Consider the following 15132-nt stretch of genomic DNA (forward strand, 5'->3'; position numbering starts at 1 on the left):
AAAGCAGTGCAGAGACAGGGAGTGCAACCTTGCCGTTTGAAACATGATCAGGGAAGGCTTCACTTAGAAGCCAGTTGAGCAAGATATAAAGAAGTGAGAGAGCAATCCACAAGGGTATCTGGAGAAATAATGTTCCAAGCAGAGGCCCCAAAAAAGGAGCATAACCTCCCAAGATTGAAGAGTAGCAAGGTGTATGGAACAGGGTGAACAAGAGGATACAGGAGGTGCAGGAAGAAGGGCAAAGTGGCAACCAGGTGGTATGAGTCTTAAATGCTGTTGTAGGGTTTTTGGTTTCTACTGAGTAGGGTGGGAAGCCATTGGAGGTTTTGTACAAAGAACTGATATTACCAGATCTGCCTTTTAACAGGACCCCTATATAGAAAATAGTCTGCCAAGAAGTACAAATAGAAGAGGGAGCCCAGTTAAAAGACTACTGCAATAATACAAGTGCAAGATGATGGTAATTGGGACCAAGGTGCAGCAAGGTAGGTAATGAGAAGTTATCGGAATATGAAAGTGGTATCACAGAATTTGCTGACAGGTTGAATGTAGTGCATAGGACAAAGAGGAATGCAAGAATTATATCCAACACAGCTGGATATGCAAGTTTAGAGCTCAGGGACAGGGTCTGGGCTCAAATTTGAATCTGAGTGATCAGTGTATAAATGGTACTTAAAGCTCTAAGACTGTGTGAGAGCTCTGAGGCAATAAGTGAAGTTGTAGAAGATGTTAGATGAGTGAGCTCCAGTGAGTAGAGGTCAAGATGAAGAGAAGAAACCAGCATGCCCAGGAATGGCCAGTGACGAAGGAGTATGGTATGATAAAACTAGGTGAGAAAGTGTTTTAGGAAAGAGAGGAAATGAGGGCACCTGTCTGGTTCAGTTGGCATAGCATACAACTTTTAATCTCAGGGTTGTGAGCTTGAGTCCCATGTTGGGTGTGAAGATTACTAAAATGGAATGGAATGGAATGGAATGGAATGGAATGGAATGGAATGGAATGGAATGGAATGGAATGGAATGGAATGGGAATGGGAATGGGAATGGGAGAGGGAGAGGGGGAGGGCGAGGGAGGAGAGTAAATCACCAGTTGTGCAAATGCCAGCTGACCACTGGATTTAACATGGGAGTTATTAGTACTCTAACATTAGAAATTCCTTTGATATGATGGAAGCAAACATCTGATTGAAGTGAGTTTAAGAGGAATAGTGAGGTGAGAAATGGAGACAGCAAATATGGAAACTCAAAGAATTTCACTCCAAAGAAAACAGAAATAGGGCAGTAGCTAGAGGGAAACTGAAGATCAGGAAAAGTTACATTTAGTGGGAGAAATTCCACTGTCATAGAGAGGTAACTAACAGTCGGTGCTATGGGGGCAGGGAGAGAAAGGCTGGATTGGAGGGAGATGTTGAGACTTAGTGCCCCAGCATAACCCATAGAGTAAGGGGAAAGAAGGTGGAGTGTCTGCACACAGAGATAGATTGCCGTGTCGATGAGGGAACGGTGGTCTATAGAAACTGTCATCTTTGTACTTCTGTTCTTGTTTTTTCAGTGAAATATGGTCCAAGGTCACCAACTGAGAGTGAAGATGGGAGAGGAAATGCTGGAGGCTTTGAAGTGGCCTCAGGCAAGCATGAATGAACTATGGAAAGAGTAGGATGTTGGTGTCCACAGGAGTCCATGAGGGTCACAGGACCATCTTCATTGACATGTGACCTATACAATTACACAGGACCCTATACTCAGAAAGGCTCCATGGTTAGTTTTAAGTATTGCTATTTCCATCTTAAAATTCATAATATTATCTTTGAAATCCTGTTGTGTAAGCCTGGTGGGACAATGGAGCACATGAATCAGCAGAGATATGTCAGGGTGCAGCACACACAGATGGCTGTAGTCCATTGGTAGCCTGCACTGGCATAGAACCCAACCTATGGGCAGATGAGGGCTGCAGACTTACACTGCAGTTAGCCTGATGGATGACTCAGGGCAGTCCTGGGCACCACAGTCTAGACAGGTGGCTCAGAATAGCAGTCACAACTATAGAGACAGGAGCACAAGTGGTAGGGGCCCCAGGAGAAGGAAAAAAACTCTGCATTCAGGCAGCTCCTAGAACCATGAAGAGAAGGCATTTGCCCCTCTGTTGGAACCTGCCTTGCATTGTCTGCCCAAGTATTAATTCACTGGCCCCCACAGTGGGACAGGAACTGTTGGCTCTCAGGCAGCAAACTTGTTAGTAAATTGTTATAAAATAAAAGAATACACATGAATACTGCAGCAAGGCATAGAAGGGAATTATTGGAACTCTTCAAAAAATGTAGAATCTCTAGTTTCAAAACCTGCTGCTACATTACACAGCAAAGAGCCACAAGCTTAGAAATAGGAATGAAATTAAAAATCATCATACTCAGCAGAAAATATTATTTTCATATGAAGCTTCAGATGAAGTTATTACTAATGAAGAAACGATTTTGTTCTTGCAACTGAAGATACAGCAAGAGCGTATATAAACTAGTATTGTGAATTACATATACTTTCAGTTATGTATGCGATCTGTAGCCATTACAAGAAATATCAGAAGAAATATTAAAATACTATTGTATAAATTTATATCTAAATTTAAATTCAGATTTATTTTAAAATGATTTTATGAGAAAATAAAATAAAATGATTTTATGAAGTTAAATATTTCTAGAAAAATTGGTCAAAAAGAATCATTAGTTCCAGCAGTACTAAAATTTGTATTTCAAAGTAATTTTTCAGAATATAGGCCAGTCTTGTCATAGTATAAAGAAACTTTTGAAAGTTCCAATAGCAGTTGCATCACCAGAAAGATCCTTCTCAAAATTAAAATTTGTTAAAAAAATTTAGTGTTGTTTGCTTGAAGTTGCTTTTAATTATATTGACTGAAAATGTTTATTAAAAAATGTTTTGATCATCTAATATAAATTTCATTGTATTAAATTGTGACACCAAAAATATTAATTTTCTTGCAATTTACAAATGTCTTTTATAAAATGTCCCACTTTTTTTTTTAGTAGAATCTTTTTTATTCAGAAAAAAAAAAAAAAGTTTTCCAACCACACAGCGGAGGGGTTTGGGTAGGGGGAGATGTCTGTCCATCCACCCCCAGCCCCCAGCCCATGTGGTTTTGGCAGCAATAAGGGGTGTGGGATAATGGCCCAAAAAATAAAACTGGTGTATGTGTATATGGGGAGGAGAGGGGTGCAAAAGCAGTGGGGAGTGGGGGCGGGGGGGGGGGGCGGGGACGGATGAGGTCAGTACTGGGAACGCCGCAGATGGTGGTTATTACTATTCATGTACCACTATTACCCTGTAATATGGTTTATAAGTCATAAAATATTTTTAAAGTGAAAAAACTTTGATTATTTTAGTGCACTTAATGACTTTTTTCCTGCCTTTCAAACAAGGGGCCCCACAGTTTCATCTGGCACTAGACCTGCAAATTATGAAGCCAACCTGGCTAGTGATCATGAATTTTAAGCAAGACCAATCAATGTGCCGGTGGGTTTTTTCCAGCCACATTTAGCTGGGTTGGAAAAGTGGCATTTCAAAAGTTGGAGTTGTGCCAGGTAGGTATCATGATGTAAGAGAGGGACAAGTTTGTTGAGAATATATGAAATTGATAAATTAAAGATCAATTGGTAGTGAATAGACTCCAACTTGCCCCACTGAATATAAAAGTGAGGGCATCAGTATATATTTTAAGTATCATATAAAACCTCGGAGAATGACCATTCTCCAGGGCTCTTTGCATGGGATCCAGTAGTGTCTGGGCTAGCTCACTAGTTCTTTTGATAGAAGTACCTGTAATTATATCAGCTAATGCTGGTTACAGGCAGACTGTCGTTCAGTGGTAGATTGCTCTCAGAGGGTATAACACCTGGGTAACTGCCAAGGTTTCCTCTGAGAAAGTTACCTTAGATAAGCACGTAAATTGAAATTCTCCTTCAGCCAAGAAAATTCTTCAGTATGCACATGCTTATCCCCTTTCAAGTTCACATACTCATTCGACATATTGGCTTTCGCTACTACTCTATTAACAGCACATCATTTCCTATTCCAGTAATAGTTATCCCAATTACTTTTTCTGATGATTAATTTTATGCATCAACTTGACTGGGCCATGAAGTGCTCAGATATCTGGGCAAACATTCTAGGTGTGTCTGTGAGGGCGACTTAGACAAGATTCACATTTGAATTGGTTGACAGAATAAAGCATTTCCTGAGGTAGATGGACTATTCATCTGATCAGCCTCAAGCCTGAGTAGAGCAAAGGACCCTCCTGCAAATGAAAGGGAACTCCTTGTGCCTATTTGAGCTAGAACATCAGTCTTTTCCAGATTTTGGACTTGACCCAAAACAAGTACTCTTCTTGGGTCTTGAATCCACAAGCTTTTGGATTGGAATTTACATATTCACTCTCCTGGTTCTCAGGACCTTGGACTCAGACTTAGGACCTTGTCAGCCTCCATGATCACAGAAGCCAACTCTTTATAATAAGTACACATGAACACACAAACACATGCATGCATCCATCCTGTCTGCTCTATATCTGTGGAAAACACCAAAACACTCTTATTCCTTAGTTTAAAGATATTACTCTTTATTGCAAAAAGATATTACTCTCTTTATTGCAATAGCCATAATGTGTTAATATTCCTCAGCCACTGCATAGCCATGGGCTGCACAACAAATTCTAGCCAGCCAGTCAATTGAATATAATTCACAATACAATCCAGGTAAAAGAACTTAGGGTGCCTTGCCCAAAACCCCACTGCAAAAACAATTCAAACATCTGATATGCTGATGGTTGCTCAGTAGTGTCATTGTCATACTTTCATATGCAATAAATATATTAAGAAAGCTTGACTTTGAGGTGCCTGGGTGATGCTATCATTGAGCATCGACTCTTGGTTTCAGCTCAGGTCATAATCTCAGGGTCATGGGATCAAGCTCCCAGCCTAGAGCTCTGTGATCAGTGCAGATTCTGTTTGGGACCCTCTCCTCCCCCTTTGCCTCTCCTTTCCCCTCTCTAAATAAATAAATAAATCTTAAAAAAAAAAAAAAAACATGTGAAATGTGAAAAAATGTGAAACATTTTTACAACTATTAACTCCTGAAATTCTTAAAATATTTCTGTGAAGAAATTATTAATATGCCCATTTGAAAATGAGGCACAGGGAGATTAAGTAGTTTGATGAAGTTCATACAGTTAGAACTGAAGACAGAACATGAGTTTTTTGAAATCCTAACTTGTCCACTAACCCTTTATAATTTACCTCAACTCTGAGATTGAAATTTGCCATATACGAAATGGGAATAACACTGTCCACTGCATTTGGTCACTGTGAAGAAGTAGGCAATCACATAAGTCCAAATACCTAATATGATGCCTGATGTTTATTAGACACTCAATAAATTTTAGTCCTTTCTCATGCAAGTTCTTATTGTAAAATCAGGAAAGATAGTAAATTGCATAGATATCTCTGAAATAAGAATGAAAATAGTTCTTCAAACTCTAATTTACTCAAAACTGGTAATTATAAGGCTATAATTTATTGTTGTTTTATGAGCACAGTCTTTGTTTTCCACACCTAAACTTGAAAATCCTTAGGAGAAGCATATAATTTTAGTTCTCCACAGACTTCACCATTCTCTATTGTCCTACATCCTATCTGATTCATGTATTCATGTCACCCTTCTAGTTCCTACAAGGTTGGAAATTTCAGAATTTACAATGAGTGTATCCTATGATTCTGCCAATGACTTCCTGGTTTGGGCACAATTACTTGATTTTTAAAATTTGGAAAATAATACAAAGAATACTTTGGAGAGTGATACAAAGAATCCACATGGTCTGATGAACAAATTAAATTCCTTTCCCTTCATCACCAGCAATATTGCCACATTAGCTACATACAAAGTTTAGAGCTCAGCAATAATTCATAACTGTCAATATACCTAGCAACTCTAAAAAAAAAAAGAGGGGGTGAGGAGGTGGGAAGGGATTAAATTTATAGTGAAATAACCTAATTTTCAATGAATTGTTAAGTCCATGTCTTCAAGTTATATGTGGTCTTTTTTTTTTTCTTTTCTCTGGAGTGCCTTCAAAAATAACTATTGTAATTTGAGATGTAGACCATACAAAATGGACAAAATGATAAGATAATGAGCAAAAGCATTTCCAAAATGAGACCAGCTGTCGACCTTGTCTTTGGAAGGGAGGTTCTGGCAAACTTCCATTGGCCCCTAGCCTACTCTTGTTTCGAACTGATTAGCAAACATTCTAGTCAATCAATCCTGTCCCAAATTAAGTTGTTGGTAAGAAGCAGGATGATTTGCATTTCAAAGCTCTCAGGAATCTGATGATGAGATGTGACTTCCCTGAGGCTTCTTCATATTCAGTAAAAACAAGATTCCTCTTCTTTCTAAATCAACAGTGAGGGACAAGTAAGCTCAGAGTATTTTATGTACTACGAATGGACTAAAATTGAGCATTCAAATGTTTCTATATTTGTTGGCAATGTAAATGAATAGTCTTTATATAAACTGTATTTCTACCTTCATAGGTATCTTGGCTCATATGCAGAAATGCTTACACAACTCCCCTTGGTTCTAGAAATAGATAGCTGGCCTATTCTGAGATAGGACCATTGTCTTTGTTATTGGCTAACCCTATTAAATTAGGCTCTTATCATATTTTACAATGCTTTAAGAATTATGATGTAACCTGAGACATATTCCAATCTTCAGGACAACAATGCTAAAATAAAATTCTCTTTTTCTCCAGTTACCTGCAGATTCTATAAAAATTGAATGTTATTCTAAGTTACTGCCTGAAAGTATGTTACTTCCAGAGTATTAAACTAAATTATGGCCTTAGAGCATAAAACAAACTTTATATTCAGGATAGGTCTAAGAGACCATCTAGGTCAAAGTTGTGGTTTTAAAGTTTAGGAGACTGTGGCTCAAAGACATTAAATGAACTACTGTCTATTAGTACCAGAGCTTGAACCAAAAGGTAGGTTTTCCTGATTCTATTCCAAATGCTTTTCTACTGTAAGACTAATAATTTTGTGTTCTTGGGAAGCCAAAGTTATTGTCCCAGAATAACTTAAAAGAATGTTAATCCTCGTGAATCATTTGAAATACAGATATAAGGTGGTTTTTAATGTGTCTAGAATTGATCATGTGACCCTTTATAAAACAGTAAGCCAGAGACAGATGTGAAATAAAGCTAGCAATAAGCCATGCCATGCTTAATATACCCAAGCTAGAGGATAATATAATTTCTACCTTACCCACCTTATGACAGTATGAGTCACTTCTAAGTATTCAAATCCTAAAGTGCTGTCTGCATTCTAGTGATAGCAGTTGGGGTGCACATAAGCTTGGAAGCTCTTTAAGCTATAGTACCCTCAAAATGTAAGAATGGAGGAGAAAGAATCAAATCCATCATTATTGTAAATCAGAGAGAAATATTTTCATCCTAAGCATTCTGTAGAGCAGAAAAAACTTTTTGTCTACTCTCTTATTTTCTTTGTCTGAAGCCCTGTGAATTAAACTGACACAAGAAAGATCAACAGAAGAAAAAAGGCATACAAATATAATTGATGCTTTGAATTTTACATGCATAAGGGCAACACAGAAAAGTAGTGAAAACCTAAAAAAAAAAAAAAAAGACTTGGAAGCTTATATACTATTTTAACAAAGGATGATAAATTATGGAGAACTGACTAGACAAAGGAAAGGGGAGGTTTGTGCTTCAAGGGAGTTAAATTGTGGGAAGGAAAATATATGGGGGAGCTAAAGAAAAATAAAGATTATTTAAGTAAGGTTTGTTTGTACAGACTCTTGATGCCAATTTGTCATCTTCATGGATACAATTCCCCCAGAAAGATTTATGGCAGTCATCATTTCTCAGCATTTTTTGCATTTAGTCAGATAAGGGAAAGCTCTGAGGCATCTTTCTGTATCTATTGACTCTCGATTGCCTTGAGCTCAAAAGAATCCATATGTCAAAATGGCATATTTTGATCCCCTTCAATCCAATAAGAAACAGGAAAGACCACACAGAACCACTTTATACAGAAAAAGAATCTAGTGGATAGAAGAACAAGTGAAATTTTAAATATTAGTTGCTGGAAGATGATTTAAAGACAAATGTACAGCTCACAGATTTTATGGTTGAGGAAAGCAAGGCTGCTATAGTTTTGTCCATGGTCTTTAGCTAATGGATAACAAAGAAAGTGCTTGGGCAGCCTGGGTGGCTCAGGGGTTTAGTGCCACCTTCAGCCCAGGGCATGATCCTGGAGACCTGGGATTGAGTCCCACCTCAGGCTCCCTGCATGGAGCCTGCTTCTCCCTCTGCCTGTGTCTCTGCCTCTCTCTCTGTCTCTCTCATGAATAAATAAATAAAATCTTTAAAAAAAAAAAAAAAAAAAGAAAGTGCTTAAGCAGATCTCTTGACTTCCAGTCCAGCTCAATACTTCAGTAAAGTCAATTCATCAATCAAGGATTTGCCAGCAGATGTGCCCTACAATATTACATAGAAAACATGATCTTCATCCTTGACATAATCAACATCAATACAAACAGAATGGCTATAGCACTTTCTTATAAGCACCCATATCTCTGATTCCAAGTGGGACTTGAAAGATTGTTCTCATACCAATTATAATCTAATATATATCAATAAAATTCAGACCAAAAACCCACAAAGAAAAAATAGATCTCAGTATTCTTTTTCTAGCAATCCTACAGAAAGCAAGTTATAACTGAAAAAAATATTCATTATAGAAAAAGAAAAGTATGCCTATTACCTAACAAATATCATGGATTATTATTATTTGAAAATAAAGACTCCAAATTTCAAATAGATGTATCTTTTGATACTATTTTTCCTTTCATTTGAGGAGTCCCAAAGTGCTATCTGAATAGAACGAAGCTTATAAAATGGAAAGACCATTTGTAGGCTGAACATTTCCTTACATCTGGCCACAAACATTGAGGCCAGTTTCAGAGATTCTTTAAAAATATATTCCTGGGATAATCTTTGACTCTTTCAATATAAAACTTTAAGTATTAAAACTATGCTAAACTGGGATGCCTGCATGGCTCAGTGTTTGGGTGGCTTACCTCCAGCTCAGGTCATGATCCCAGCATCCAGGATCGAGTCCCACATCGGGCTTCAGTGAAGAGCCTGCCTCTCTCTCTCTGTCTATGTCTCTCGTGAATGAGTGAATAAATCTTAAAAAAATAATAATAATAAAGTAAAATAAAACTATGCTAAACATGAGGAAAAGAGGGTTAGACTGACACTAACACTTCACAGCACAGTTCCATTTTTGTAATTCTAGAATAGCTCCTACCGATCTCACCAAAGTAGGAGAGGCATACAAATCAGCATTTGAAAATGAAAAGTTATATGGGCAGTAGGAGTTTCAGTTTGGAGGAAATATAAGCAAATATATAGAAATGGAAATTTATTAGTATGTTCCAAGAAATTAATTCTGGAAATATGTTCCAGGTGAGAAATTCCACTGCCATTTTGGCTCTGGAGTCCAACAAATCTGAGCCTAAATTGCTCGTTTGTCTTCTATCAGAAAATGTACCCCTTTACCTCAATTGCTGTCCTGTAGAATGGGTACAAAAATAGAACTTACAGTGTTGAGGCAAAGATAAAATGAAATAAATGAATATAAGGTTTTTCCCACAATTCCTCACAAATAATGAGATAAGCAAATATAAGCATTAATTATTACTATAACAAGTTTATATAAACAAATAGGAAGATGTGGACTAGTATATAGTTGGGTTAGAAAAATTTCAGAAGTCAAGCTGTTCCAAGAAAAACCAACTGCACCCATCAATAGCTCATAATCTGGGCACTTAAACAGGATTTCTTCTCATTCGGAGATGCTTTGGATTAGTGTTTAGGAGAGGCACTGGCTCCTAATAAATTTTGCTTTGTAGTCGTTAAAGTGAAAAGCCAACAATGCTTTCTTGGATCCTTTTCTGATATGGCAATAACTATCCAAATCACATGCTCTGTTAAAGCATTTCAAAGAACATATACAACAAAGCTAGTGAACTGCTCTGAATGTCTCCTAAATGAAATAGTCTCTGTATCTCCTAAAATAAAACTGTCATTTTGAAGACTTTAGTACAAAAACTTTTCCTGAGGAACAAGAGAAGCCTACTAGCTTGATATGTAGTTACATTTACCTTTGCTGATTGTGCATGGTTACTGATAATTCTTAGCAAATGTGTTTAACTTGTATGATGTAATATTTAACTTTTTCATGGAGTTGTTCTGTGTATGTCTCTTTCTAAATCTTCATAATACAAGTTCCTCAGAGGCAGCACAATCATGTTTGGGGTTATTCTTCATGACAAAAGTAGTCATAGTAAAGTTCAGTGCACACACAATAAATATTGAATAAATTGGACTTTTAGCCAAAAGCATGAACTACCCTTCCCAAACATATTACCATGTATATAGGATATTTTGTATCCAGGGAATTTAAGAATTAATAAAACTAGATGAAAGACCTTGGAGTATCAGACATAGTGAAATAAGCTCCAGTTACTAGAGTTTTAGAAAGTCTGTGCACCACGAGAGTGTTTCAAGAGATTCATAGATAGAGGTTGCACAAAATGAATCACTAATGTCCCTCAAAACTCAAAATATGTGATTTAATATTCTATCAATGCTATTTCACAAAAATATATATGTATTTAATGGTTCTTACCAGATTCTATTTTACTCACTTTTGAAAGGTCATTTAAATTTTTTTAAGTGAGCTAATTAGTGAGCAAGGTAGTCTTGAATGATTGCAGGTGGCAATACTATCCTATTACCCTACTAAAAGCTAAGGTGACACCAATTAAATTAAGGGTGACTGATAATTCTCCTTTATTACTACACCTGTATTCATATTTAGATACTTTTCATTAATGCTCTTGGGGTCAGTTAAAAGATAAAGGAGAACTCAACTTAGCTCATTAATAAAATTTAAAAGTTAAGTTTCCAGGCTCTATGTATTAATTACTCTCTGCCACCACTAAGGCATTTTAAATCTGCACAGATGAGCACACAAGCAATGAAAAGAGACTCTCTAGAAAGTGAACCAAGAAGAAGAAAAAAAGATAAGAGAGTATAAACAAGATCAGCAGTCCTGCCAATTCTTCTCTCATCCCAATGGTACTTTCAACTTATTAATGTTGGCTAATGCTGTACTCAGGTGACCTGCTGTTATAAATGCCTCATTGTTTGGGGACTAAAGGAAAAAAGCAGTCTTATTGCTGATAACCTGATTAAGAATTTTGAAAACAGACATAGCAGGTAATGATCTTTCTGCATGGGACCTCTGCATTTTGTAACCACTCAAGCTTTCAAAATATTAAGATGTGACCTTTCCAGTCCTTGTGCTTCCTCCATTGTTCACTGCTGGTTGGTACAAGGAAAACACCTATAGAATACTTCTAATTAGTTCCCAACACAAAGGGAGTGATCATCATGTAAACCATTATGCCAGACTCATGTTATTTACTCTAAATAAAAAAGCGTTAACAAGTTTATTCTATTTAAATGTGCCTTTGTGTGTGTGTCCATCTTTTAAAAGTATAACTAGATAGTACCCTGAAGACCTTTCCTGGTAATGTAAGCTCTTGTTTATTTCCAGCTTTTTCCTGACATTGGCATTCCATTGAATGCTGATTATTAAAATGTTTTAATGAAATAATTTAGAGCATCCTATAATTCCATTTTTTAAATGCAGTACATATGAATATTTCCCTTAAGATGCTGGTAAGTAGTGAAAACTCTACACTGGCATTTTTCTATTAAACTGTAAAGCTAAAGTTAGAATATCACTTGATGCTTTCTCCCACAGTGTGAAAGGTGACTTTCCATAGGGAAATTGACTACATTTTATCTATTCTACATATTGTTAAAGGACCCCATTCCTTCTTTAAACAATTGTTCTTTAAGAAAAACATACAATTCCCTTGAAGTCAATACACACAGTGTAATTGATACCTCCAAATAATACCTCTTCTGGAGAATCTTTCTTGATATACTCCCAAATGAAGTAGATTTTTCCTCCACTTACCATTTTCCACATGTATATTCTTTTGCATTTGTTTTCTCTTTTATATGAGTCCATGGTAATGGTATATGATATGAAAGATGCTTTATAAATTCTTGTTAAGTGAAATGAGTAAGTGGTCTGATGCCAATTTTTCTCAAAATTACTTTCATTCTCAATATGAGGGACACTTAGTACTCTATGCTTTCCTGATGATTAAACATAGGGAAATCCTTGGTCATCCACAAAGCATATGATTCTGATCATTTTGCCTTCTAATTTTTCCCAGGTACCATTTGAGCATAAAATGTCTATTAACACCTCTATACCCAGGTTTCACCTAAGCACTCATTCTGACCCACTCCAACTTACTAACCAGCACTGACCACAACGTTCTAAGCAAACTTAATTGCCCCAGTAGTAGTAGTACCCACTATAATGATAAAAGCAGAGAAAAGGAAAGGTTACACATTTGGAGAGATAGGTAGTCTTTTGCCAAACATTGACATCTCCTACTGATACATCATATGTAAAATATGTTAAGAATAAAAATGTAGTAAGCATTGGCAATACATATTAAACTATTCCCAAGCCTTAGAAAAGTCTAGGAGCTCCATTAGAGATGTGGACTAGAGTACTATTAGGTGACATGCCAACCATAGTGCATAAACAGCATCTCTCACCACTGTTCCTAGAAATGACACTAAAAGCAGCAAAAATATTTTTTTAAAATACAAATACCATTTTCAGCAAAATTAGGGAAAAATACACAAACTCTAGACTCCAAAAATATCTGTAGAAACTCAAAATAGCTGAGATCAAGAAAGTCATGTAGCTAGGCGCAATGGTAGCTGATTTCAGATAGTGTTGGCAAAAATCACACATCCTAAAGGCCAGAGAGTCACTCTGAAATACAAAAATTATACACTTTGTTTGCAACAATGGCTTTAGGAACTGAGATAAACAATATGTCACCAGAAGCCCTCTTGGATCCAATCTATCTAGGCTATAAAAAAAGTGGCACTATTAAAAAAGAAACAAAGCTATTAGCCACATTTGCAGCAGCAGTCTGTTTCTATGGTAACAGAAGACAGACTCTTTGGGTTGTTAAGCCTGCAAGAAACTTTGCCCCCCCCCACCCCCCCCCACCCCCCCCCCCCGTGTTCTCTGCAGGAACTTCCCATGAATTATTGATTCAAAAAAATCAATTAATTCAGTAACAAATAATTACTGATTTATATGAAATCACTATATTATGTAAAAGAAAAGCAAAATTTAGGTATGGATTAAAAAGTACATAACAAGTATCTTTGCCAAAGATAAGATGAAAAATTTGTCCAAATATTTTGCCATGAAATAAAATTTAGTGATGATGGCACTTAAAAAATAGAAGACCATGAAGCAGAAATACAAGAACTCAGGGAAGAAGTGGTAATATGATAAAAAGAGGTCAAATATATGCTGGAAAAAGCTAGGAAAAAATAAAACTCAAAAATCACCGAAATGAATGTAAACATGAAAGAAATACAAAGATGAAAAGAGACTATGGAAAACACACTAAAGAATATAGAGGATAGGGCAGCCTGGTGGCTCAGTGGTTTAGAGCCACCGTCAGCCAAGGGCATGATTCTGAAGACCTGGGATCAAGTCCCATGTCAGGCTCCCTGCATGGAGCCTGCTTCTCCCTCTGCCTGTGTCTCTGCCTCTCTCTCTGTGTTTCTCATGAATAAATAAATAAAATCTTAAAGAAAAAATATATAGAGGATAGAAATGAAAGAAATAAATGAAATGAAATTGAAATAAAGGAAGAGTTTTAAAGGGATTAGAGAGAAAATAATGACTACAGAAAATAAGCCAAGATGATGAGATACCACCTCCCCCAAACAGAGGGGAGTATTGAAAGAAGAAAATCAAAGTATTGAAACAGCACAATGACTTGAAGAGCTAATTCAAGAAAACTTTTCAAAAATAAGATTAGGTTCCCAAAAAAGGAAAATACTAAGAATATCCTAGAAACTCTTAAAAACTCACAGAAAAAAATCCTTTAGTCTGTCAGGAAAAAGGATCAAGTCTTTCGCAAAAAAAGAGAATGCAACTATCTGACATATTTTTTTCACAACAGCATTTAAAACCAAAAATACAGTGAAACATTTACAAGCTATTCTAAAAGAGAAACTGAAAGGGGCACCTGGGTGGCTCAGTTGATTGTGTCCAACTCATGATTTCATCTTAGGTCATGATCTCAGGGTCATGAGATTGAGCCCCACCTAGGGCTCCACACTCAGCAGAGAATCTATTTGATATTCTTTCTCTCTCCCTCTGCTCCTCTCCCTGCTTGTACTCTCTCTCCTCCCTCTTTCTCTCTCCCTCTCATTCTCTCTCTCTCAAATTAATAAATAAAATCTTTTTTAAAAAAGAGAAACAGAGAACCAAAAGTTTTATACCCAGCCAAACTGGCTTTCAAATACAGACCTCAGGCAGTTTTAAATACACAAGAACTCAGGCAATATACAAATATTACAGCTAACAAAAACCAAAAGAAGAAAGAATGTAATACAGAGAGAGTAAATTAAGAGTCTGCACACAGATATGCAGTTTGTATAATTCACAATGCCAAATTATATCATTCTCCTAAATTCTAATATGAATGGCAACCTCTAGAGCTGTGTAGAGACAATGTAGTCAAACACAGTAATCCTGAGATTTACCTAATTACCTTATCTATAATCACTAGGAGTCAAAGTTTATCATTTAAAGTGATAAATCACTAAATACTACCTCTAAAACTAATAATACATTATATGTTAATTAACTGAATTTAAATTTAAAAACTAAAATTAAAGAATCACCTGCAAAAAAAGAAATTAAATTTTAAAAAATAAAGTGATAAATCAAATTTTAGAAATTAAATCATATTTAACAGTAAAATGGCAAATACTAAATAGGAAAACACTGAGATTCTTATTGATTAAATTCCAGAAGCGAAAGAGATAGGAGGAAGAAGCATAAAGAGAAAC

At 36.3% G+C, this 15132-nt stretch overlaps 1 pseudogene; it reads left to right on the forward strand.

The window, feature by feature from the left end:
• The first annotated feature begins 454 nt into the window (after window positions 1–454).
• Window positions 455–15132, forward strand: part of LOC144284150 (glyceraldehyde-3-phosphate dehydrogenase-like) — a 72349-nt pseudogene continuing 57671 nt past the window's right edge.

The sequence above is a fragment of the Canis aureus genome, chromosome 15, assembly GCF_053574225.1.
Source record: "Canis aureus isolate CA01 chromosome 15, VMU_Caureus_v.1.0, whole genome shotgun sequence".
NCBI lineage: Eukaryota > Metazoa > Chordata > Mammalia > Carnivora > Canidae > Canis > Canis aureus.